Source organism: Mytilus trossulus, chromosome 11, assembly GCF_036588685.1.
Source record: "Mytilus trossulus isolate FHL-02 chromosome 11, PNRI_Mtr1.1.1.hap1, whole genome shotgun sequence".
Lineage (NCBI taxonomy): Eukaryota > Metazoa > Mollusca > Bivalvia > Mytilida > Mytilidae > Mytilus > Mytilus trossulus.
In genome coordinates, this window is record NC_086383.1 from 7,897,828 (window position 1) to 7,913,066 (window position 15,239).

Here is a 15,239-nt window from a genome sequence, read left to right on the forward strand (position 1 = left end):
TTTGATTCCTTTATTAATCCCCTCTCACTATATGCTAGTGTTTTGAAGAGCTGTTATTTTGAAACCGAGAGCCAACTCAGTTTACAGCTATTGGTCACTGTACGGCCTTAAGATATTTAGCTGAATTCATCGATTGTTTTTTTAAACGGACAATTTGAATAAAGTTTGTTAGAAATCACGTCAGTACCGAAGTAATGACTACTTACTACAGCACTAAAGTGATTTTATGCGTTCTAAGCCTTTTCAGGATTTTAATTCATCCGATACACTCAAAGATTTTAAAGTCAATGAAATAGAAAAGTTGAAGAGCTAAATCGTTATTCTTTTTAGTACATTGGCAAATTGCTTTTTTTTATGAAATGTAAGTAGAAAATGTAAGGAAGCATATCTTTTTCTACTCATTCACAACTTGTTTTGATCCGACGTTATCGACGTCTTGACTACGCCAATTGTTGTATGGCGTCAGACGAGTGAAGTAACCACGTTTATTTCACATATTAAATTATCGGTTTTTATTTCACTGGGAAATCAATGAAATTCATTGCAACCAATGCAATAATCTAAAATATTGCTAAGCGGTTATGTCTCCCGTTCCAAAACACGTAGTTACTTCAAGTAAAGATGATGTCCATCTTCTTCTTTGACATATTTTTTGCGAAAGTCCTTCCTAAAAAAAATGTATGAGAAAGACAATTATTAACCTGTAAGAGTGAACAATGTTCGCTATTTTTCTTTCATATATTTTAAAGACTTCTATTGCTTTTAATATGTTATGATTTATTTTGAAGCTTTGAGTACAACCTCAGGAGATCATATGTTTAGGGATTCAGACGTCCAACATATCCAAGGTGAAATAAAAACTCAGGTATGTAGTAGAATACTGATTAAAGATGAAAGGGGAAATGGAAAATATGGTGATATGAAAAAAAAAACCTGAGCAAAAGTGTTATTTTACCGTTTGTATAGCACTTTCTAGGCCACATGGCTCATAATGCCAAGTGAGCTGATCTTATCACTTTGTGTCCGTCTTCCTTCGTCAATCTGTCGTCGTCTGTTAATTATTACAAAAATTTTCTCCTCGAAAACTACGTGGCTAAATTTAACCAATATTGGCCACAATCATTATAAGGGTATCTTATACAAAATCAATTGTCCGTTGATCCGGCCAACAAACCAAGATGACCGCCATGGCTTAACATATAAATAAAGGCAACAGTAGTATACCGCTGTTCATAAATACATGGACAAAAAACAAAATCGGGGTATCAAACTAAAACCGAGGGTTCTAAAATCAAAACATTTTGAGCAAATTTGACAAGGAAATTGTTCATCTGGTCAAGATCTATTTGTCTTGAATTTTCAGACGAATTGGACAATTCTTCGTTCGGTTGCTGCCCCTTAATTGATTATTTTACGAAATGTTGCAGTCTTATGTTTTTATCTTGAATATAATTTTTCGTAAATTTTTGTAATCTTACAAAAATCTTCTCCTTTGATACTACTGAGACAAATTTAACCGAACTTGGTCACAATCATTGATTAAGTATGTGGTTTGAGCAAGTAAGAGGGATAGCAAGCCGTAATTTTATAACTTATCTGGAAATTTGCAGACAAAAGAAAGGGAACTGGCCTAAAAACTACACTGTGTTTACTTGGTAGCATTGCATTTATTTTTTATTTGTCGTTGAAGTCGGATTTCGATTGATTAATGTTTAATCCTTCACAGAATGATCTGATAATTATAATTTGTTCATACATTCAGGATTTCTACACCTTGCCTGCTTATAAAGACATTTTTTCCAAGCAAGGTAGACATCACTCGCCTATTAACATGGATTATCATTGATATGGTCATTTTTATAAATGTACAGTTTTGAATTTTTTGAAACATCTTTTTTAAAGATGTTCTACCAAAGGAATAGATTACCTTTGTTGTATTTGTCAGACATTTTAGGAATCTGTGGTCATCAATGCATTACAACTTCGTAGTTGCTCTAACGTCTTTATATTATTTTTATTCAAGCTTCACTGATCAGTCTTTTTTAGACAACACTCGTGTTTGGTGTACATTTTCACACTGATATATATGAGTTTATTCGTTAGTTTCTGTTATGTTTCATCGTTCATAACATTTGGTTTCTGGTAACAAAAAAGAAACAGTTTAAGTTTAAATGTGCTTCTAAATGTTCTAAGTCTTATAATTAAAGGTAGAATAAATAAATCGACATTGAAACAATTTCAGAATACCTCATTTGAAGATTTCCAAGACAATGCTAGTGATTGTACACCTTCAGACGATATTACGTCTACTTTCAATGATATCATAGAGGAGATAGCACTACGACCAAGCAACATAGAAGAAGGATCGAATGTTATTGTGCAAATGCTACTCAATTGCAAAGATGAGCGAGTTTTTCACTGTATTGTAGACAGCCTGTTTGAAAAGGTAGTTTATTTTATCATTGAGCAGTCAGGGGTGTTACCTCTATTTTTTCATATTGTTTTTATTGGTATCAATTATTTACTTTGATATCAGTAAATTAAAAGCAGATTAAATAATATTGTTATATACATTTACACATTCATAGATCTATAATCTAACGGTACATGAATTGGCATTGCAGAAAATCATGTTTTCCCCTTTTATGACGTCAGTACACTAAATCCATTGGATGTTTCATGTTTACTGATCGAAAATTCATTCTTAGATGCATGATTTTTGAATCAGTTGTAAATAGTTTTTATTGGCCTTAAACTAGCTTTCTGAAATTCAAGAACTTTCAGATCTGTATTTGGTGTCTTTTCGTTGTAGGGTTGTTTAAGTACCCAGCCACTTCTACTGTTTTTCTTCGTATATCCATATATCTTATGAGTTTTTTTATAACCAAGAAGAAATGGTATGATTGCTAAATGACATAGGATGTTCGCTTGTCATGTTTCTGAATTTCTGTCAGATCTTCGGAATCCTCGGGTTTTGTCCATTTGATTGTTTTTAAAGATTTTGCCAATCAACCCCCATTTTTCTTTTTAAAAGTCTTTACCATATATAATGATACGCCATCTTTAAAATTCTTTTAAAATAGTTGTTAATCCTTTATAGTTTTTGAGATTATTAACTTACCAACAATAAAGCTATGAAAAATAAAGAGAGAACATTTTCCCGACAAAGTTTCAATGGCTAATAAATCGAAAATAAGCACACTGACCTATATTATTTTTTCTCGTTCTGTTGATTCAGTTACTAAACTCCTATATGTATAAAAATGTTATGAAAAGCTTGTTATTTTGAAACTTAGAAGCGAACTTCCTTAACAATTATAGGTGACCGTACGGCCTTCAATGATGAGCAAAACGCATACCACATAGCCATCTATAAAAGACCCCGACATGAACACTTTCATCTAATTTTTTTATAGTACATTTTTTATGTTGTACCGTTACACCACTATTCCAGGTATGGGGATGGTTTGGATCCCGCTAACATGATGGTTGGGATCTCACTTACATGTTAAACATTTGGTATTTTTGTGATTGTCCCAAGTCAGGAACCCGTAGTTCATCGGTAGTCGTTTGTTGATGTCTTACATATTAATTGTTTCGTTCATTTTTTGTACATAAATTAGGTCATTATTTTGTTGTTGTTTTTACAATTTTCATTTCGGGGTCATGGCATAACAATGTTGTAAAGTTTAATTGTGTAATTAAAATGACATTTTACTCCGACATGCATAAGAATATCTCTTATGTGAAATGTCTGTATTTATTTTGTATGTTTGCAGTCCTTAATGGAACCACGTTTTCGATATACCGGTGCACAACTAGCAGAATACTTATCTAATAAACTTACCAGAGTACCGGGTGTTGACAGCTTTATAAATATTTTAATAACAAAGTAAGTTTCAGCTGTCTAAATGTCTAATACGTTATAACCGAGTGATTCGAAAAAAAATAGTTGATTTCATTTGATTTAAGATGTGTTTTAGAATTTAACTGGTTTTCCAGACTATGAGATTACTGTGATAAAATCGTACCAACGCAATTAGAAAAAAACTTTAAAAAGAATCAGGAAATCGTGAGGACAATTAAAACACACAAAGCACCTCATTCTTCAATAAACAACTGGAAACAATTAGTTTAAGAGGCGTCCGGTTTTTATGTGAATGTTTTATAATTATTTTATCTTACTAAAAGTTCTATAAGTATTATTCTGGCTGATTTGTCAAACATAATTGCTGGGTTTTTTTAAATAAACTTAGATGCAAGGAGGAATATCTTAAGAAGGAAGAAACTGTATCAAACCCTGACACAGTTGCTCGTTTCTGTGGATTTGCAGTTTTTATGGGAGAACTGTTCTTAAATTTGGAAGTAAGCAAGATGTTTAAGATAAATTATTTATTATTTATTACTTAATTCCTAAGTGAAAACAAACATTTGATTTTAGAAGAAGAGTCTAAACCAAGAGGACTTGTGGTACTTTTTTGTCACGTTTAAAGAACAATAATAAAATATTATAAAACATAATATATATAATAGATTTAGTGCACAAAAAAAAATAAGCAGTTGGAGCACACACATGACAAAAAAAATAGAAAACAGTACAAACGAAATAAATTGATAACAACAACAACACACAAGAACACAAGGAGCATCTGAAATGATGAATACATATGGTAACTCGTGCAGAACTCCGACATAAAGTTATTTTTGTCAGCAAATCAATATAGGAAGATATTTTTAGTTTTCGGAAAAACATGTGTGGTCATCTGTAAAACAATTATCATATGTCTATTCGTATTTCATGCGTCTGTCACAATGACTTCCAACCGACTTAAACCTAATTGTATGAATCTCATCATTTAGTAATGACGTAATAGGACCTCCTCAGACACACACTATTAGAACAACCCTATACAGACAAATTTCACATGAATTTAAATTCATGTGAATCTCACGTGAAATTCACATGAATTTCACCTCAAACGAAGTTATATGAGAAACTCATGTGATATCAGTTTTTGTGAGTTTCGGGAGAATCTCATGTGAAACTCATGTGAATTTCACATCAACATCAGGTAAATTCTTTTCATGTGAAGTTCACATGAATTTTTAAACAAGAGCATTTCAAAGAACATCTAAATTTTCAAATTCAATTAAAATTATGAAAAATATCATTTTTTTGTTGTAAATTTCGCGTGAAATTTATGTGAAAAATATCAAATCAGATTCATGTGAATCTTAATTCACGTGATATTCACATGAAAATCTTCACGCGAGTTTCATGTATAATCTCGATTGAGGTGAATCTCACGTATATGTTCATGTGAATTTCATGTGAGTTTCGTGTGAAATTCATGTAAGCAATTTGTACCTGTGTACTACTTTTCTCATCAAAACATTGACCAAATAATTGAAATGGTTTCTGTGTTTTAGAAGGTTGTTGAAATAAGTTTAATCGATAATTGGTAAGATTGCAAGTGCTTGCTTGATTATCAATTTGCATTTACTGAAATTTAACAAACTTGTTTTATATATATAGGTAGCATCTGGACGCCGAAAACACAACATTGCTATACGAAGATCTGTGATCAAAGATTTGCTTTTACTTCTACTTGAGCATTCAACAAATGAAACTGTTATATGTGCTACACGAGTATTAGAGGTATAATTACTTTATTGACTTTGTGCAATCGAACAAGCCATATGTGTGTGAAAGAAAATCTTAAAACAAATAACAAGGGTCCTTTCTTATATCAATACCAAACAATTGATTCGATTTGTCTCATATAGCAAGTTCTATCTAAATGTTCATATAAGTAAAAACAAAGATTTAATATATATGATTTAAGATATTTCTTACACATGATTGAAATTTCATTGTGAGAGTTTGATCTTTACTGTTTAAGTTCAATTCATAAAGTTTTATTTTCATCAGTAGGATACTAAAAGAATCGACAGGTTTAACGTTACACGGTATACCTGCATTCAAGTCATTTATGTTAAAACTATCATTCATTAGTAAGTGTCAGAAACATGGCAAAACAGGCAATGGTCAAATTGATCAGATAAAGTGGAATGCATATGTAGTTCTCGAAGGTTCCTAAATGGACGCTGAGGTGCTATGGTCTATTCACTGATGTGCAATGGTCTATAATACACATAATGGCTAGATCTACTGCAGTTCAAATGTTAGGTCTTTGGGGTGTAGATGTTTTAATTAACAATTAGATACATTTGAATTTGTTATTGACTGAATATGGCCTTAATGATTACAGTTGCATACTAAGTAAGAGATCGTCCTCCTGGATTGTCTGCATGTGGACCTTTTCTGTGTTTAGCTTTAAGCTGCGTCGAATACTAATCAACCTTATGCAAATGCACTGGTACATGTACAGGTATAATACGTTCAGTCATTTTTGTAATTCAAATGAGATCCAAATGATCAATAATTTTAGGGGTTTCTTATAACGTATAATTTCAAACAGATACCGATCTGCATAAATATTTTTCAATCCAAAGTATGTGAACAGATGATGGGATATTCATTTCCATAGGGTCGATTTCTAACTGACACAGCTAAATTTCTCACTTGGTTTTGCTCAAGAGTTCCTAGTTTACTGGTTTACCTTACTACTATAACACGAAGAGTAAGTGTGCAGACCTGATTGTATTTAGAATATGCTACGCTCCATCTTATTTAAAGATTTGTAGATTTCGAAAAGGATCCGCTACTAAAGCATTTGTAAAGGTTAGCTGTCCCCTTTTCACAATCAATCGCCGTTTCCCGTAGTATTAAACATTTTTATGACTCTTAATATCTTTTTTTTCTCGACGATGCGTTGAGTCCCATTGTAGGAATTACAATTTAAAAAAAATAAAAATCACCCAAACACTATGCACATCAAAATGCAAATGTCACAATTTAGTGTAAGAAAATGTTCACATCACTGTGAGAGCTTTTGCTGTATCAGCATAGGAACATCAATATATCATCTATATCCAGTCAAATATACAAACAGAAGAAGACACAATTCATTGTTAAGAAAAACAACTTTATGATCAGGCAATCCTGGCAAAGTTTGTTTCAAAAACATAAAATATAAAGAAATCATAATTTTTATAGAGAGCAGGTGCTGTGATAGAACAAACAGCATATTTGAATAAACCGCAGGAAGCCAATTTCAGCGAAGTGTTTGATCAACTTCGACAATTGGAGTACAAAGGACGTTTTAATCAGTAAGTATTTAAACCCTCAAATAAGACTGCGAACGTCAAAATCTAAATTTTCAGGAAATATTATTAGTTGTATTCAATGAGGACACATTTAAACAATAAACCCTCGAGCACACTCTTTACTAATAATAATGAGCGTACTAACAGTTACTGCGGTTTGTTCAGAGCCAACAGCTTTTAAAATATCATGTATCAAACATTTCCAAGACTAAAATAGTAATCAGTACACATCAAACATCCAATGGATATAGAATAAAGGCGTCAGTAACTGTCACAGGAAAACACAATTTTGTGAATGTACAGCCGAACTTTAAAAAAAATCTAATAATCTTCGGACGAATTTAGTAAAAATTTTGAGTAATTTGTTGAAACGAAAACCTTGATTAAGTAAAAAGTAAAATTAAAAAAAATAACTCCGAGGAAAATTCAAAACGAAAAGTCCTTAATACATAGATAAGGCTTGCTAAATCCAAATACTACATACTGAGGCCAGGCGCTGGCATATCTAAATACCGCCTAAATTTCGTGAATTTTTGTGTAGTGTTTTTTTGTATAAAACTGAAATATTTACATATAGCAGTATAGGGCAGAAAGGTTATTGCTGTTAATATTTGTTTATTTTAAAGTTCTTTGTGTGAATTTATTTTTTATGAAAAATATCGTCACGATGACTGTAACTGTTGTCGAATTCATTGGATAAATAGAATTATGACAATTTGTTTACTGATTTTGGTCATTAACAACTGATGAGACATTTAACGTCGAAAAACGTACTATTAAAATGTAAAATCACAAAAATTTTAAACTCCGATGAAAAAGAAAAAAAGAAAAGTATCGTATCAACAGGAAAAATCAAAAGCTCAAACTCATCGTCCGTCGTCCTTCGCATTTAGTAAAGGATGTAAAAGTTGTGAATTTGTCACAATTGTTTCAAAGAAAACTATAGTAAAATAGATGTGACCGTATAGTTTTGCCTGCTTTCAGATATATATTTGACTAAGTCGATATGTTTTTTTTTATTTAAACGGTTCAATTTTCAGGACAACAAGGGCTTCAATAACATCGTTGTTAGATCTGAAGTTCCATAATTGGGTTAGAAGAAATTCATCACAGCATCATCCAGTTTCCACTCCTGTTAACCAGGTTAGTTTGAACTAGTCTAGTACCGAATAATAGGTCGAAAATCGGCATTTGACTATTGACCATTGGATGATATAGATTACCAAAATATAACGGTTAATCTTAACAATAAAGATGGTAAGATACTAAAGAGACTATCAAGATCTACAAGTAGAAAAGAGACCGGCACAACTATGGCAAAAAAACTGACGAAAGACAATCTTTTCGAGAAACATAGGGTGCTTCGATTTATCTTCTGGACAAACAATGTTCAATCTAGATTTATTTTAATTAGATATAGGAAGATATGGTATGAGTGCCAATGAGAGACTCCATTTGGCTTATATGTAGGTTGTTAAATATATTTTACCACACAACCGTATGCTTCTGATTAAACACATGTTTAATCTATAAATCTAATCAGGCATGCTCGAATCAAAAAACCTTGTGCATTGTATGTGTATTTTCTCTTTAACGAAAAACTAGAAAAACCTGACGAGGTAAAACCCGTTTTGTAAAGTTGTTAAACTATTTTGGAAACAATTATTTGTTTTAACATCCGAAACGCCACTCTTTTGCGTTGTTTATACAATTATAACGTGTTATAATATTTTATTATTTTTATAACGTGTTATAATATTTTATTTGTCTTTATGAATACTACTGTTACTGTTTAGTCTGTTTTTGTTATATCCATTTGACGTGACTTAAACATCCCGTCATTGTGTTTATAATATTTTCTCGTCTTTTCATTAGGTCTTTCCACTTTTCTTCTGATTATTATTTTTTTTTTCTTCTGCCGTCTGAGATGCTTTTTTTTGTTTTACAACATATCGAATGGATGTTTAGCCAATGATGTTGTTTAGTAATGGAGGTTTCAAAACTCACCCTGTTTGACCGAACACTTATTCTTATAGGAGTTATCTCCCCGTGTCCCCTTTTTCTGGTTATCGCTATATCTCAAAAACCGTATAAGAATTTTACAAACTGTTATCACCAAATTGTTCGTCTACTCTTAAGAATGATTTGTTTTACTGGGGTGATCAGAAGACATCTTATGGGAGTTATTTCCCTTTGAAAATTTAAAATAAACGATATATTGGGTTAATTCATACAGTATAAGTTGTAGAGGCCTACAGTCTTTTGATGTGAAGTCCTTGGTCCATATAAAGGAAATTGAGGTCAAGGTCAAAAGTCAAGGTCATGTTATAAATTTTGAATTTTGCTTGTTATCGTTATTCAAAAGAAACTGTAACAGTTGATGATATATTATGTTTGCAAAATCACTGTTTACCATAAGGTTAACTTCAACTTATTCAGTCGAAGAGTTTTTGTTAAACCTTATAGGAGTTTTCTCCCCTTATGTATTTGAAATCGTTATTTCTCCACAACCATACAAGTGATTGACCTCGGACCTTCTAATTTGAGTTCACTGACCCATGACCTTGAAATTGAAGTCAAGGTCAAAGGTCAAGATCATGTTATAAATTTTGAATTTTGCTTGTTATCGTTATTCAAAAGAAACTGTAACAGTTTATGATACGATGTGTTTGCCTAATTACTGTTTACAACAAGGGGCAACTTCAACCTATTTAAGTCGAAGTGTTTTGGTCAACCTTTTAAGGAGTTTTTTCCCCTTTTGTTTTTGAAATCGATATTTCTCTACAACCATACAAGTGATTGACCTGGGGTCTTTTGATTTCAGATCACTGATCTATGACCTTGAAATTGAGGTCAAGGTCAAAGGTCAACTTGACGTTCTAGATTTTGACCTTTGCTATAAATTTGTTTTTGTTCATTATAAAACAATTAAATCTTCTGTATATACCTATTAATCTTATTTTTCTATATCAGTTGAGGTACCAAATTACATCAACAAGGAGTGACCCTTTCTTGCTTTTTTTTCTAAATTTCATTCTAATTATCGAGGTGGAAAGACCTTCAATTGTTCTCTGAAGAATTGGTTTTTAATTTTTACTAATGTTCTCTGTCTATATACCTTCTTGTGTTTCTTTGTTTCATATAAAATAACTCTGCATATATACATCCTGTCTTGTGTATTATTGTGCTATGGTTTGTTTTTGTGGATTTTTGTCTTTCACTTTTGCTTATGTCTATATGTCTGGTTGTGTTTTTTATTAGGTCTTTCCACTTTTCGTTGAAAGACCTTTTGTTTTTCTTCTGATTTTTTTTTTCTTCTGCCGTCTGAGATGCTTTTTTGTTTTACAACATATCGAATGGATGTTTGGCCAATGATGTTGTACAGTAATGGCGGTTTCAAAACTCACCCTGTGTAACCGAACATTTATTCTTATAGGAGTTATCTCCCCGCGTCCAATTTTTCTTGTCATCGCTATATCTCTAAAACCGTAAAAGATTTTAACAAACTGTTTGCACCAAATTGTTCGTCTACTCTTAAGAATGATTTGTTTTATTTTGACTGAAGTGATCGGAAGACATCTTTTGGGAGTTATTTCCCTTTGAAAATTTAAGGTAGACAATGTGTTGGATAAATTCATACGGTATAACTCGTAGAGGCCTACAGTCTTTTAAAATGAAGTCCTTGGTCCATTTAAAGGAAGTTGAGGTCAAGGTCAAAGGTCCAGGTCATGTTATAAATTTTGAATTTTGCTTGTTATCATTATTCAAAAGAAACTGTTACAGTTAATGATATGATACGTTTGCAAAATAACTGTTTATAATAAGGCGAAACTTCATCATATTCAGTCGAAGGGTTTTGGTTAACCCTTATAGGAGTTTTCTCCCCTTATGCATTTGAAATGATTATTTCTCCACAACCATACAAACGATTGACCTCGGACCTTCTATTTTGAGTTCACTGACCCATGACCTTGAAATTGAGGTCAAGGTCAAAGGTCAAGGTCATGTTGTAAATGTTTGATTTTGCTTGTTATCATTATTCAAAAGAAACTGTTACAGTTAATGGTATGATGTGTTTGCCAAATTACTGTCTACAATAAGGCGCAACTTCAACCTATTTCAGTCGAAGAGTTTTGGTAAACCTTTATAGGAATTTTCTCCCCTTATGTATTTGAAATCATTATTTCTCCAGACCAGTACAAGTGATTGACCTCGGGCCTTCCTATTTGAGTTCACTGACCTATGACTTTGAATTTGAGGTCAAGGTTGAAGTTCAAGGTCATATTCTAAATTTGGGAATTTGCTTGTAATCTATATTCAAAAGTAACTGTTACATTTAATGATATGATGTGTTTGCAAAATTACTGTTTACAATAAGGGGCAACTTCAACCCATTAAGTTCGAAGTGATTTGGTCAACCCTTATAGGAGTTTTCTCCCTTTTTGTTTTTGAAATCGGTATTTCTCCACAACCATTCAATTGTTTGACCTGGGGTCTTTGATTTGAGGTCACTGACCTATGACCTTGAAATTGACCTCGAGGTGAAAGATCAACTTGACGTTCTAGATTTGACCTTTGCCTTAAATTCTTTCTTGTTCATTAACAATTGAGTTTTCTAGATATACGTAATAATCTTATTTTTTTTTATATCAGTTTGAGGTACCAAATTACATCAACAAGGAGTTTTCTAACATCTTTTTTTAAATTTCATTCTTACGATCGAGGTGGAGAGACCTTCAATTGTTTTTGAAGAATTGATTTTTAATTATATATGTGTTTGTTTTTGTAGTGATTAAGATTTTAGGACAAGTTAACAGTTGTTAAAGACTACTTTATCCCTATTTTTTGCTCACCTGGCCCAAAGGGCCAAGTGAGCTTTTCCCATCACTTGGCGTCCGTCGTCCGTCGTCGTTAACTTTTACAAAAATCTTCTCCTCTGAAACTACTTGTTCAAATTAAACCAAACTTGGTCACAATTATCAGTGGGATAATTTGTTCAAAAAAAGTGTCCGGTGACCCGGCCAACCAACCAAGATGGCCGCTATGGCTAAAATAGAACATAAGGGTAAAATACAGTTTTTCGCTTATAACTCAAAAACCAAAGCATTCAGAACAAATCTGACAGGGTAAAACTGTTTATCAGGTCAAGATCTATCTGCCCTGAAATTGTCAGATGAACTGGACAACCCGTTGTTGGGTTGCCGCTCCAGAATTGGTTATTTTAAGGAAATTTTGCTGTTTTTGGTTATTATCTTGAATATTATTATAGATAGAGATAAACTAAAAACAGCAATAATGTTCAGCAAAGTAAGATTTGTAAATCTTAGCAATCTTTTAGAAAATTCTTCTCGTCTGAAACTACTGGGCTAAATTAATCCAAACTTGGCCACAATCATCTTTGGGGTATTTATTCTAACAGATGTGTTTGGTGACCCGGCCATCAAATCAAGATGGCCGCTACAGCTAAAAAAAAAACATAGGGGTAAAATGCAGTTTTAAGCTTTTAACTCAAACCCCAAAGCATTTAGAGCAAATCTTCAAGGAATACAATTGTCTATCAGGTCAAGATCTATCTCCCCTAATAATTTTCAAATGAATCGGATAACCCGTTGTTGGGTTGCTGCCCCTGAATTGGTAATTTGAAGAAAATTTTGCTGTTTTCGGTTATTATCTTGAATATTGTTATAGATAGAGATCAACTGTAAACAGCAATAGTGTTCAGTAAAGTAAGATCTACAAATAAGTTAACATTTGCGAAATGGTGAATTGACCCCCTAAGGAGTTATTGTCCTTTATAGTAAATTTTTAACAATTTTCATAAAATTTGTAAATATTTACTAACATTTTTCACTGAAACTACTGGGCCAAGTTCATTAGAGATAGAGATAATTGTAAGAAGCAAGAATGTTCAGTAAAGTAAGATGTACAAACACATCACCATCACCACAACACAATTTTGTCATGAATCCATCTGATTCCTTTGATTAATATTCACATACACCAAGGTGAGCGACACATGCTCTTTTGAGCCTCTAGTTGAATTTTCCTTGGAGTTGGTTATTTTTGTGTTTCTGCTTTTTTCAACATTGATCAGAGTCTTCATTTTAGTTGATGGAACACTCAAATAGCAATAAGCTATTTAGATACAATGAGACATAAATTATTTATATATTATTTTCTGACATTACGCGTTTGTGTCTGATGCTTCGGTAATTATCAACTCATCATGTACATTAAGATATGTGGCCTGTAGATTATACCTATCGTTTCAAAAAAGTATACAATATTTTAATCAGGTGCTGATAGTGTGGGAAATATTTTATTTATCGGTAAGCAGCACAGGCACTTGTCTAAGAAAAATATTAAGGTATATATAAGAAAAAAAATCTGAGACAAGTACCTGTGGTTAGCAGTTATATTTTTCTAGTAAAGATAATTATGTTTTTTTTAGTTTTGCTATTGTTATATTTAGGTTTGGTATTATCATATTTGGCTATTGTTATAAAAAGCTTCGTTATGTATCAAACCACGTTTCTAAGTGTGTGTTTTTCAGGAGGTTTATCAGGATGGAGAGCGTCACTTTGAATCCAGAATATTAGAGAACAACGGTAAATATATCTTGCACTTTTAGTTTATGAAACATAATTAATAATAATAATAATAATAATAATAATAATAATAATAATAATAATAATAATAATAATAATAATAATAATAACAAATCCATTGAATTAGCCATGCAATCTTGTGCTTTATCGGTTTAGAAAAAAAAACCGCAAATTCAATCATAAATAAATAAATAAAACAAATTGTCAATTTTGATCATATAGTTACCGTAATTTAATCTTTACAAGACATAACAAAATAACTGAGGAGAAACAATACACAGATTAAAATATGTTGATGATCTTTTAAAAAGAATTTGACTCAAGGTACATTTTGACAGCATCCCCTCTAACTAGCTTAGATATATAATTATGAATTGGTTTATGATTAATGATACTTATTATTGCCCAATGAAAATGATATTTAAGCTGAAATATATCGTTGAGATATTTAAATACAAAAATAATAAATAAAGTGGGGAAAAAAATGAAGACTACTTCCAATGACCAACATACATTGCCTGACAAAATACTGATAACCTTTTAATAAAAAAGGAATTACAATATGTTTATGTAAACATGTGACAGATACAAATGATGAAATTGAAAATTGATATGGGGAAGAAATCGGACATTAGTCAAAATGAAACTGACAACGCCATGGCAAAACAAAACCACATGTTGAGCGAAAAAAACAAGTCCACAAAACACGTCACTAGACCTTTAGAACAAACATCGAAATGGTCTTACATGGCTTATGTGCAACATCAGGATAAAGGATTGTGATGCTTTCAGAAAAGTCCAATTTTTTTCCCGAGTAAACTGGTCACCTGCAATATTACTTGATAATTAAATATTTGTTTTAAGACAAAGATACACGAAATTAAAACAGCAAGTTACTGAAAACAACATAAACTAGCTATTTTTATAACTTGTCTTTTAATGTAGAAAAGACAAATGAAGAACAACAGTTAGAAGAAAATGATGACAGCCAATCGTCCCAAGGTGCAGTGGGGTACACCTCTAACCTATTACCAGAACCATTGATTGCAAAGGGTATATATTTGTATTGTTCTCCTTTTGTTTGCACTCTGAAAAGGAAAACATAATTTTCAAAGATAGATAACAAACCTATAACAAAAATACCGAACTGCAATGTATATTGAAATTTTTCGAAGGTGAAGTACATAAAAACTCACAAAATCAACAAACAAGACGAGTATATTCCTAACTTGGAACAGACATTTACTTAAACAAATAGTGGATTAAGCCTATTACTATACCTAGCTAAACCTCCCACTGGTTAGCCAATTGTGTATATTTATAGATATAATGGATCAATGTTAAAATAATAATGACCCAGCAGCAAACCATATATTACGGGTAGGCACTTAATAATGAATA

General features: G+C 31.9%; 1 pseudogene; it reads left to right on the plus strand.

Moving 5' to 3' along the window:
* LOC134689681 (polyadenylate-binding protein 1-like) overlaps positions 1–15,239 on the plus strand; it is a 40,219-nt pseudogene that overhangs the window by 21,240 nt on the left and 3,740 nt on the right.